This window comes from Amblyomma americanum, chromosome 6, assembly GCF_052857255.1.
Source record: "Amblyomma americanum isolate KBUSLIRL-KWMA chromosome 6, ASM5285725v1, whole genome shotgun sequence".
Lineage (NCBI taxonomy): Eukaryota > Metazoa > Arthropoda > Arachnida > Ixodida > Ixodidae > Amblyomma > Amblyomma americanum.
In genome coordinates, this window is record NC_135502.1 from 5,691,737 (window position 1) to 5,704,649 (window position 12,913).

The window sequence follows — 12,913 nt, forward strand, 5'->3', positions numbered from 1 at the left end:
CCACGAGGGAGAGCAGCTTTTCCGTCGGCTTCAAGTCTCCTCTTTCGTGCAGGGCCACTGGCATTGTAACGCACATTCTGCATGATCGTTTCACTACGCACCGATGCCGCACGGGACAGCGAGCTGTTGTATGTACACTCCAATGCAGCGTTCCGGCCACACACATACACACACACACACATACTAAAGACACGCAACGCGCAGGACGCACGCAGCGAACACGGAAGAACAAAAACCCATTCCATAGCGCCTGTTCATTCAACTCCACACTGCGCTAACTGCGCACATGTTTCCGACTGCGGGCTCGGCTAGCGCTTCGACTTCGCCATGGCTAGCCATGGCCAAGCTGCGCTGCCGCTGGTGGTAATAACGTTTATGCAACGAAAAGAAAAAACAATATATCAAACGATTCAGGTTGTCAGCTAAAAAAGCTACCGTAAAATTAAATACATCTTATATGTTTTTGCCGTTGTGCGCCTTTGCGACATCAGCGACGTGAGCTTGAGCGCGAATACGCGAATGGCGCTATGAATTTCCCGTGTTTCTCCGTAAATTGCAAATGGCGCGGCTGCGCCGCTAACTTTTAGACATGCTTGCAGAGGTAGTCGGTGCGAACAGTTGGAAGTTCAGTCGACTGGAATTGCTCAAGGAAAGTCAGCGGCACTGCATTTTTATTGTTTCTGTGCATTGCGAGTCACTTTGGCGGCAGCCACTCGGCAACGTCTCCGGTTTGGCGAACTTGTGAGAAGGTGAGCCTTTTGTTCTCAAATTTTGAAAGCGGTTTTTTGCTTGTATTGTAACCCTGCGTCTCGTCGCATGTTATGTTCACGATAACATCAGTACAACGTGCATGCGCTTTCTGTCTCTATTTAGAGTAATATTGGTCGATCAGCGTAAACTTTTGGATTCAATTAAGCACGAACTGTCCATGTTGGTACTGCGTGTCGAATGTGTTTGGAGATGATTCTGAGCGGGAGATGGTGTTCTGATAATTTGTGTACTACCAGATATAGTCTAGACATTTGAAACCATTTATCACACTGAAACAAAGTTGGAAAACTGTTTTGTGTTCATGCATCTGCTGTCCTTAAACGACTTTTCGGCAATCATTCGCATGGCTCCTTTGGATCTGGAAAATTGACTACTGTTGCCAGGGGTGCCTGATAGCAGAGCTCCTGGGGACGCCCAGTGGGTCATTTGTTTGTCCAAGTGCCCAGTACCAAAGGTACCATTCCTGACATTTTTTCCCAGTCCGTTAACCTCATATTCCTTGCAAAGATTACAGTATGTAATCAGGTAGTAAAAAAATTGGTAACTTCTGCATATTTCAGAACAGTTCAGAGAAATGCACATGCAGCATCAGTATTCTCTCGGTAGAATTTCTGAGACCTGGATTCATTTCTTCTAGGACTGTGGCAAGCAGTAGGTCAACTGTACATAAATTTATTTTCCTCTGGTGCAAAGTAAAGAGTGCAAACGTCATAAGACAAGTCTCTAGTCTGTTTCATTCTCACTGCATTTGGCCAAAGCATATATGAAATGCTGTACGTTTTATGCCCTAGTTTCCTTTACTTTGAGCAGTAGATATTGACAGTGAATAGCAAGGCAACTCCACTCGCAGACGGTTTTGCCTTCGGCAGCAAAACAGGGAATACCTTACCCCATGTGTTATCTCAAGAGACTCAAAACTGCGATGGACAGCTGCGTCCACAGCTGCTATCACCTCCCAAGTGCATGCGCTCGTAAGACACATATTAACTCTGGATTGCCATTAACATAGCCTTGCTCATTGCAGTTGCCGATAAACACCTCATAAGTGGTACTGTTATGCACTCTTTTCTTTGGCACTATGTATGAGCTTCTGTTTTCGCGCTTTCTAGAAATAATGCATGCAGTTTTGAACTGCGAAAAGAGAATTTACATTTAACTAGATTGTCATGTCAGTATGTTACAGCCAAATTGTACATTGATGTCAGTGCTGGTGGTTTCTTTTCATTATTTTAGGATAATGTTATAATTTTACCTATAGCAAATAATAGCCCTCACTAATTAGCTGATTTTGTCATGTCCAGTATTCTGATATGCTAAGCCACCAAAGCATGATTCAGAATGTTGTCAGAACTAAAGGCACTGAGTCTTTCGTGTCAGTAAAAAATGTGCTTTATACCCCTGTCACATGGCATTCCTCGAAGGCCTTTCCAGCAAAGGCACCATTTTTCACCAAAGGAGCGAAAGCTTAAAGGAGCAGCGATGCAGCTACACGGTGCAGCCCAAAGGTGAAAGTCGTTCAGGCTTAGCACCCGCTGCTATACTCGAGGTGGCTGAAGTGAGTGTTCTAAAATTAAAGTGGTGTATTCTGTTCATTCGTTGAGCTTTGACAATTTTTTATTCTGATTGCTTCCTTAAAAGTACTGCAACAGCTACTCTCATCAGCAGGAGCAGGTTTTGTACGTGTATTGCCTTGGCCTCCATGGGCGCTCGGTGTTGCCGCAACACTTTCACTGTCTTGAAATTTGAACATAAAACATAAACACCCATACAAAAACCAAAGCCAGACACACCTTTCGTATTTGAAAAAAATGTTTTCAAACATTATTAGCTTATCTATATTTTTATTGCTTTTACTTTTTGACTTTGGATGGTACTGCGATCACAGCTTCTCGAATGCCGCGTCTTCGGGCTCCGAAGGTCTCGGTTGAGCGCCTTCGCCTCCAAGGCCCTTAGCGACAAAGGCGCAACATTTGTACCGGGTAGCTGCACTCCTTACGCCTTTGGATATGATTCTTAAAGACCTTTGCGGTGCCCGTGTGACAGGGGTATTAGTGTGGTATGGCTGCTTGAACACCTGTCCCTGGTATCTCACAAACTGAATAAGGAAGGGAAAAGCCTCAGGGTGCTTGCCGACGTTTCGACAAGAGGACTTGTCTTTGTCTGGCAAAGTGTTCATCATTGGTGGAGTTTAAATAAGGTTTTCACTTCGAGGCGAAAGGCCTGTTGTGTGGGACGAGGGTGCGATATGGGAAGGGCGTTACGATGGGGAGCATGAACCTTGACCAGGCATGATAGCTGCTAAAGAAGATTAACCGGTTGACCTGCAAAACTGTGAAAACAAAAAAGCCCAATTCAGTAGAAACGAATCTCGGGGTATGGAGTGTGGATAGTGGGCTTGAATGGCTTTATGTCCAGCCACAACAGGTGGCTTGGTATGGCTGGCTGCCTTTTCCTGAAAAACTAGGATAAAGGATTTAAGGAGCATGGCAGAATAAAATACCAGGGGGGGTGGGGGGGCAAAATAATTTGAAGTAAAAAGAGAAAATGAAGGCAGGTTCGGAGAAAAGGCAAAAAGAAGGGGGAGGGGGAGGAGTATGGCAGCCAAGGTTCCGAGAAGTGATGTCAGGAGGTGCAGGGCGTAAGGTTAAAGTATAACGATAATTTAAAGAAAGCAGGAAAGGAGGGGGAAATTATGGGTTGGGAAACCTCTGACCATGTGCAAGGCCTTTTCAAATAATTATGCCAATTCCGGAATGTACAGAGCTGGCCACATTTAGTGCAAACATGTGAGCGCATGGCCGCACTCTTTAGAGGTCCACTGTGTGCGGCGCAGCCACTCATCGCTGCAAAATGGCACAAGAGGAGATGCACCTGGATGTGGTGCTTCGTGTCATGTTACACTTCGATGTGTGGCAATGTCAGACACAGTGGCCCAAAGAGCACAGCCATGTGCTCGCGTGTTCGCACTAAGAGTGGACAACCCTGTAATTGATTCTAAGTTTCCTCTGTATATGTTGACCCCAGACGAAAACAAGTTGTCTTGTTGAAACGGCAAGCACCCTGAGATTTTTCCTTCCCTTGTTCACTTTTTGAGTGTCAAGAAACCATCTGCCTACTCTCTCTGTACCATGCACTCCACATCTTGTACGGTTATCTTTGTATGTATACACCAGTGATAAATCATGAAGGAAATCAAGGGATTTGTATTTGTATTGCTTAACACTTACTTTAAAGCTATATCATGAGGGTATAGTTGAAAATGTGCTACGGGGGCTTGGTTGTGTGTCGTGACTGGTTTCTCTTTATCAGGGCTACTTGACAGCCACCATGAAACGCAGGCTTTTGAAAAGTCGTTCCTCATATAAAAGAGCATTTCCACTGTTACAATGGAAATGTTATTTGCTAAAAACTTCAATCATTGCAGTTCAGGGATTGATATTTTTCAAATAACTAACCTGAAGTTCAAAACCTGCAGAAGGAACTATGTAACTTTTTTCCTGCCTTAAAAACCCAGTACTTATTTGCCAGTTTCAGCAAGCAGAGGTCTGTTTCATGGCACATACTTTCCACTACCTTGCATGAAAATTGTGCAGTACAGGCCCACCATAAAACTAGGGGCATAGTATACTGCTTGTATGCAACTACTTTGGCGTTAGACCATGCATAGCATGGTCTTAAAGTTATTCTTTTCATTTGCAACTAATTCATAAAAGGCCTATTCTGGCAAAAGGCATTTAGCAAAATTATCTTCCTCTGAATGCTTCTAAGGATAACTTTAGTTCATTCAGGAAAATATATATTGACAATATCTCTTAAAGGCATGATTGTACATATTAGCTCTTGTTACCTCACAGTATTTAGTTTTGTGCCTCCAGCATCACTGACTTGCATCATATGTTAAATAGAGTAGTAAAAAGCTCGCTGTTTAAACCACAACTCATGATGGGGCTGTGCACTTTTTGTTGTGTTACATGAAATATACTTATGTATGAAACAATTTCTTTCAGCTGCACCTCACATGATTCAAATTCCATCAGAAGAAAGGCTGCAACACAACATTGCTCACTACTGTTGCTTTCCCAGCACATAACATGCCATAACAGCACATAGCAGGTAAGATGTGAACAAAAACAGTGCATGTATATGTTCCACACATGCATTTTGTGTACTACCAACACTATGATATGATTAACTATGTCATGTAAGAGAGAGCACACAAATCATTTTTTGTATATATTGCAGCATGGTTATTTCAAGTTTTAAACTGGCCATTGAAACGACCCATTGTATCACCGCTGGTTACCCGGTGGCACTGGGGATCGAACTCCACACCTACCGCTTGCGAGGCAGATGCTCGGACCACTAGGCCACTCCTGCGGTCCCCCCACTGATGTTGCTTACACCAGGTGCTGTTAAAGCCCCGGTATGTATGTTAAACGCATTTTAGAAAACCATTCACTTCCAAAGTACCATTTCATCTTTATAGCAAAACCACAGTTTGCCTAGCTAGACAAACCTGCTGCATACAAGCCAGCAGAAGGGTTGCACATACATGCTTCGTTAGGAAAACATAAAAATCAAGCAGAGCCTGCCCTTCATGGTGCATTATACCCTGATTTTGAGCAATGATCAAGATAGGCAGATGGTCATTTCATTGAACACTTGCATGATACATTCGTAGAATCGAAAAGACAAGTACTATTGCAAAATCTTCAAACAGTGTTTATTCTCAGAGAAAACATATGAAAAAAGTGTTGGATTAGTTATGGTGCACCTTGTATGGGGAAAGGGGCTCCCACTTTGTGAAAGGCTTAATTTTGGAATAACGACAGCGTTTAAACTAGTTGGGTTACCATGTTTAGATAGTGGATGTGCTCAAAAAGACACTGGAAGTAAGCGCACTGTGTGGAAATCTCTTTCTGTATCCTTGTCTTTTCGAGCGCTTTCATGATCTAAACTTAATTTTGCAAGAGAGCACGGAAAACAAATATTTAAATTCTGATAATTAAGGATAAAAGATCATGTTTCATTGTGTTGCTTAAAGTGTACATTGTATCACTATTGCTGTATTGCAGCACTTCTGTCGTGGCCTTGCATTGCAGCCTCTTGACTTTTGTTTATATAATAGGCAGTCCTTTTTTTCATTCGATTGCAACACTTTAGGAGTTACTACAGAGTTGCGTGGTAGCGAACTCTCAGATTAACGGTTTGCATTATTACGCCCGCATAACTTGCTAAGTGTTTCACTGCAGTCTTGTTACTAGAACAGCCTCTTGAAAGTATTCAGCCTGGTGGTCATTGAGGGTTACTGTTCACATATCAAAATGCCGGATCAGCTGTATACTCTTTACAGCTACCAGAACTATGGTACATTTCATGACATGCTGGCTGAAGAGTGCTGGAGCACCAGACCGGGGATTTGGATGAAACAATTTTCAAATGTGTGCTCGGTATCACGCTGTTTTGTTCCAGTTGTGGAGAGGTTTTCTTTTCATATTTGTTCTGTCAAACATTTAAATTTTGGGCAATATGTTGTTGCCTTTATCTTGTGTTCTCTTTGTTGTTGAGGTTTAGTATTTTTGGCACAAGCACTCCACTCTATTACTTCTCAGTATAATTTAAAATTTGTAGGGCACGTCATGAAGAATAAAACTTCTACTTGAATAATCTGCATGTGTTTATGTTCTCATTGTTGATATAAAAACTTAGTTGAGACAGCTTGTATTTTTGCTCTGGCTAGAATTTTTAGGAGAGCCTCGGTAACATAATCACATGACCAACACAAACTTGGTATTATCGTTTGTGCAATGAAAAACAGTTTTAAAATAGTTATTAACAGCTGTCAGTGTAGGACTGGCCTAAAATGTTTTGTGCTCTATGTAGCTCTTCTCTGAGGCAGGATTAATTCATCTGCACCTGCAGCCTGATACCGCCAAGATACCAATTCTTGGGTGAACTTATGATTTTTTTTTCACTGAACAAACTTGCATCATCTTGAAGCATGGAACTTGAGCTGATTCTTAACAGCTCTAGTGTAGCGAATTTCATTATCCTCATTGCTTAGTTTACATTCACCTCAGGACAATGGCCTTTTCCAGTTTAATTATCTGTGTCTTGCACCAGCTACATGCCACACTATCAGAAATCACCTAATCTTATCTAGTGAGCTTATAATCAGCTATCTCCTGCTATATTTTCCTTAGGGTGAAATTCATTTTGTTGCGATACAATGCACAAGCTGTTTCCTGGCGTGGTGCTCAGCTTATCTGGAATGAAATGCTTGGGAAATGGGTCTCTGATTTCACCTTGAGTAGACGAAATTAACTTGTGCTAAGGCACTCTTTTGCCACAGATGCCCTTGTGTCATGAAAATCCATCAAATTCATTATGTTGCCCTAAGATACCATTGGTGATTCATTCTCTGCATTGTATGCCCTGGCCAAATCCATTTTCTTCTTTTAATTTCTGCCAGAATATTAACAACTTCCTTGTTCATCCCTGTTATGGTTTCACTCGGTCAGTTGTTCTAATAATAATTATAATCACTTTATTGAAAACATATTTTGGGCTAAATGGCATCAAGTTTGCCACTCTGCATAATGATATATATGTTTGGTCTTGTATGTCTTTACTTGTGTGGTAATGTTTATTTTGTGCTCACTGTCTAAACAACCTTATTTGCCTATGATATCCTAAGCCCTTCTATACCTATTTTCCTTCCCCCTGGCTCTTTTTCTTTTCAGTCATTCCTCCTCTTTCCTTTACACCGGCCATTGGTCACAAGGCTGCTGTGGGAACGACAGTCAGCACTGGGCCCTTTTTTGTTCATGGAACCTGCACTGCTGCTATTAGCACATAGTACGTTATCAGTATTTTTGTGATACTGCATTTATTGTTATTTATGAAGTAGTTGGCTAAGGCAATGGTAGCAGTGTTGGATATTGCAATATATTAAGCATATATCTCACTTGCAATATATCAGTGTGTTCACTATTACACTACCCTCTATTTCTTTCAGTTCAGTTATTTGGCTATAGATATATTGTGCTGCTTTCCTAGTTTAGTCCACTCAAACTAAAACTTTGCTCTTTGTGTCACAGGTAGAATCTACAATGATTGCTGCTCTGTGTCTTGTAAGCAGGAGGCAGTGTTCAATGGAGCCATGAACTTTCCTTGGAATTGAAAAGCCTTTGCCGTATTATGCGCTGAACCACGAGTGTGAAGAGGAAAATGTCATGCCTTGGATTTCTGCAGAGGTGAGCCATTGCGGTGAATCCACCAGCGCGAAAGACAGGGATGAGAAAGGAGACAAGACAGGTGCTGACTCGCGACTATAGTTTATTGGCGTGAACAGGGAATATATAAAAAGCCAAGCAATACCATAAACCATGTAGTTACAGATAAGCATACAGGACAACATGAGTCAAAAATCGCCCTCAACATTTCCCTGATCGAGGTAGTCCAACTCATTGTGTGTTAACACGATAGACAAAACACACATTCTTCACGGAGTCATAAGATGTGTCTAGCCTTGATAATCTCCCATTTAACCTCTCTGAATTTACTGCCAAAATGCGTGTTGCCAAAAGGAAAGGGTAGCAGACTTCACATCCCGTGCAGTGTACAGCAGAGTTACCCCAACCACCTAGCCAAGCCCCTACCCTCTTGTGTTCCTGTAGTCTTACATTCATACACCTTCCAGTTGCACCTACGTAAACCAGACTACAAGATAATAATATTTGATACCACATTCATTTTACAAGGTACATATACATTTCACTCTACACGTGTACTTTTCTCGAGCCACATTCACAGAATTATTCTTAAAATTTTACATGCTTTAGACAACGTATTAGGGGCCGAGAAAGCCACTTTTACATCATACCTTCTGGCCACATTTTTCAAATTGTGCGACAATTTATGTACATACGGTAACACAACTGGTCTTTTGGCATCTCACTGTCTGTCTGGCCCCAGCTAGATTGTGCCGGTCGCCGCAAAACTGTCTCAGCTTCTTTAACAATTTATCATATGCTCTTGCAGTAACAAGGTTTGGAAATCCTGCGTTCGTTAACCTTAAAATCTGCTCTTGGAAACTAGTCGTCATGCTGTGAAAGCATAATTTCATCAATTCTGAGCCCGCGCTAGAAAGTGCAATGCTATCTTTCACTAGCTTGGAATGGTCGACATGTAGCCAGGTAGCAGCTTAACACTCGCCAGCACACATGAAGTGTGCTGAACATCAAGGTAAGGTCCAGAAACCACAGCTCTTTTTCTTGGGACATTTGCTCCAAGGTAAACCTGAGATAAAGGCCTTGCTCCTTAAACAACTTGAGAAGATGTACAGGTCCCGAACTATCACAACCTTTATAAAAGACCAGAAAATCATCGACATAGCAAAAGATTTCTCCCCCAGCCCATGCACATTCTAGACAATTATTATATCCACCCTACTCAAGAAAATATTGCTTAGCACAAGGTCAACCTTTGAACCACTACATATTCGAGACTTTAGAACACATACCGCACTGCACTACTCTACAAACATGCTCTTCAAATAAATGCTATTCAATAACATGCTCTTCAGATAAATTTCAGAAAAGGATTCATGCAAAATTATCTCTGGTTATTTGCAAAAGCATCTGTCTACTTCGCATCTTGATCCATTTCTTGTACTCAATTCGCAGTGTGGTTGAGTATCTTAAGAATGACAATCCAGCGGATTGTCTTGTGATTAGTGTCGATGTAGAACTATTTTATTCTATCCCATATGAAGATCTTGTGAAAAGCTTATGAATGTGTATATCGGAGCACAACGATGAGCTCGTGTTTAGGAATGGGTGTGTAACATAAGTCTTTTTTGGCACTTGCCTCCTTTTATTTGAAGTGAGGAGCATGTTTGTGGAGTATGGCAGTGCGGCATATGTTCAAAAGTCTGCTAAATGTATCGATTCGAAGGTTGCCCCTGTGCTAAGCAATATTCTCTTAAGCAGGGTGGAAGGAATGATTGCCAAGAAATTGCATGGGCTGGGGGAAATCTTTCGCTACGTCTATGATTTTCTGGTCTTTTACAAAGGTTGTGATAGTGTGGGACCTGTACATATTGTGAACTTGTTTAAGGAGCAAGGCCTTTGTCTTAAGTTTACCTTGGAGAAAATGTCCCAACAAAAAGAGCTGCGGTTTCTGAACCTTACCTTGATGTTCTGCACACGCCATGTGTGCTAGCGATATTCACCCAGGAGTGTTAAGCAGCTACTTGACTGTTGGTCGAACGATTCTAAGCTAGTGAAAGATAGCATTGCGTCGTCAAGTCTAGGCTCGGTATTGGTGAAGCCATGCTTTTACAGCGTGACAACTGGTTTCCAAGAGAAGATTTTAAGGCTAATGAAAGCATGATTTCCCAACCATGCTATTGCAGAAGCGTGCGATAAATTGTTAAAGCTGAGCATATAAGATTGGGCAAGTTGGTCTGACATGCTAAAGATAAGAATGGCTCAGCATCAAGTAACGAGGACAACAGGAGAGCACACCCACGCACAAGTGCCATCCTTGGAGCGGATGCAGAATCTAAGAGCGTGTACTTGACATTCAGCGTTGGCAGCCAAGGATCGGGCTCGTTCAATCTTTAGCGTTCAAATCCGTGTTTCCTTGACTGTAAACGCTGAATGTCAAGCACGCGCTCTTGGATTTTGTATCTGCTCCAGGGTTGGCACTTGTGTGTGGGTGTGCTGTCCTGCTTTCCTCGTTACTTGATGCTGTGCCATTCTTCCCTTTAGCATGTTAAAAGCTGAAACCCCTTCGCAGGGACTGGCATGATCAGGCTGGGGCCAGCCAGTGAGATGCCAAAAGACTGACTGTGTTGTTGCAGATTGTTGCAAAATTTGAAAACTGTGGCCAGAAGGTATGACGTAAAAATGGTGTGTTCGGCCCCTAATAAGTTGTCTACAATCTGTAAAATTGTTAATAATTTTGTGAATTTCGTTAGGGAAAAGCACATGTGTCGAGTGAAACGTGGCAACATATATGTGCCTTGCAACCATTGCATGCATTGCATACCATTATCATGTGGTTGGGTTTATGTTGGTGAAACTGGAATGTGTATCAATGTAAGACTACAGGAGCATGAGAGGTATTTGGATATTGGTAGGGGTTGTAACTTATCTGCATATTACAAGGGATGTGAACGCTGCTAGCCATTCCTTTCGGCAACACGCATTTTGGCACTACGTTCACAGCAGATTAACCAGAAAATTATCGAGGCTAGACACATCTTATGACTCGGTGACGAATGTGTGAGTGTGCTGCCCATAGCGTTAACATGCAGCGGGTTGGACTGTCTAGATGAGAGGAATGTTAAGGGCAATCTTTTACTTATGTTGTGATGTAGCTTATGTGTAATTGTGTAGTTTGTGGCGTGTGGCTTTTCTGTATACTCTCTGTTCACTTCAATAAACTTCAATTGCGAGTCAGTGCCTGTTTTGTTTCTTTTCTCGTCCCTGTCTCGTGCTGATAGATTCAAGTACTTGTAGAGTAGATTCACTGAATTGTGTACTTGCAGAGGCTTGTGAAAAAACGAGAGGAATTTTCTTTCCTTTATGCGGAATGGAAGGTTGAAATTTTTTTACTTAAATTTTTGCAGCATTAAATTCTATTCGGAAAGGTAAAACCCACATTATTGTACATTTTGTGTGCAATGCTGCCGGTGGCTGCATGCAACTGAAAACATTCGTCCAGGTTATCTAGCTAGCGTCCTTCTTCCTTGTGCCACATTTTCTGAAATAATATTTTGTCAGATTTATTTCAATCAGAATTTCTAAGAACATATTGGTGATCACATAATTTGGTGATCACATATGACATAATTCAAAGCGTGATCATTGGTATTTTTTAGTCTGGGGCAGTACAATGAGAAGTACATAGTATATAGTAAAATTAAATATGACCAGTCTAACATAAACAAAACTACTTTTTTTTAAAGGAAAATTTTGCTACCGAAGTGCTGGAGTGACATGGCATTATGAAGACGTGGACAGTGTGCTGTATTCATGATGGCACGAGAACTGGCGTACAGTGCTTCAGGTAACTGGTGAGTACCTTGGTGCTGTGCTTCTGCTAATGTAGCCAAATTATGTTTTTAATCTAAGAGTGTATCTGAAAACTTAAGCAAAAATTGAGTAGTATTTAGATATTCTTGCACCAGATACCACTGTGAGAATTAGTTATTAATGATGTGTCTCACATGTACCCTTGTCTGCTGAATATAGTAGGCATGGCTTTCGAGCTGAGTGCCTCCAACGTATGAAAAAAAAATGGCCACTGGGCCGCTCCACAACGCGTGGAGCAGCCCAGTGTAGCACATTCAGGCTTCATGGAGTGGAGAATGAAGGCAGTAAATAATTTAAGAGTAGAAAACACAGCACAAACCACAGGACCAGGAAACTGACAGGACACACCGACCCTGATGACACTCTTTGCATGAAGGGTGTTATAAAGTTGCCTGTCATGTAGAGCAAGATGGAGGTCGCACAGGGCGGGTGTTAAATATGAGTTGATGCAGACACCTGTCATTACGTAGTACTCACTGTAGAACTCGAGCAAGAAGCAAAGGTAACAGCTGAGCATGGCCACTCTTGTGCTTTCCTCCGCAAGCAATCTAGAATTGCACTTAGAAATCTTTTATGCTTTCTCTTGACATATACATCATTGCTGCATGTGGCGAGGAAAAGTACATACCCTTGATGTCAAGTGACAGTGAACTCACAGGGCTGGTAACAGCTCACTGAGGTGTTGTGGTATATCTACAGGGCACCTCATGAGAACAAAGAGCCCTTGAAGGAATTCTCTCAGTTTGTTGCCACATGGACCTCTTCGTAATCAATGACTCTAAAAGGCAAGCCTTCCTTTAGTGTCACAAAAAAAGGCCTAGGACATGGGTCTTTTTGCTTCTCCATTAGTGCCAAAATGTTTGCTAGTGAGATCTTTCGCAGATATATAATTATTTCACAAAATGTCAAGAAGGAGACTGAAGCTGCACCAAGCAGTACCAGTAAAAAACTTATCACAGCTGTTCAAAAAGCAGAAAGACTCATGCCTTCATCCTTATTTTGCATCAGACACATGAGGACACTTCGTCTTTCTGGGT

The 12,913-nt window shown here is 41.9% G+C and overlaps 1 long non-coding RNA gene across 1 annotated transcript; it reads left to right on the forward strand.

The window, feature by feature from the left end:
* Window positions 1–405: 405 nt before the first annotated feature.
* LOC144136223 (uncharacterized) lies at window positions 406–11,857 on the forward strand. Its single transcript, XR_013315581.1, has 7 exons — window positions 406–749; window positions 1,155–1,225; window positions 4,779–4,884; window positions 5,014–5,194; window positions 7,515–7,629; window positions 7,872–8,027; window positions 11,750–11,857. It is a non-coding gene; the product is annotated as an uncharacterized LOC144136223 (long non-coding RNA).
* The last annotated feature ends 1,056 nt before the right edge of the window (window positions 11,858–12,913 follow it).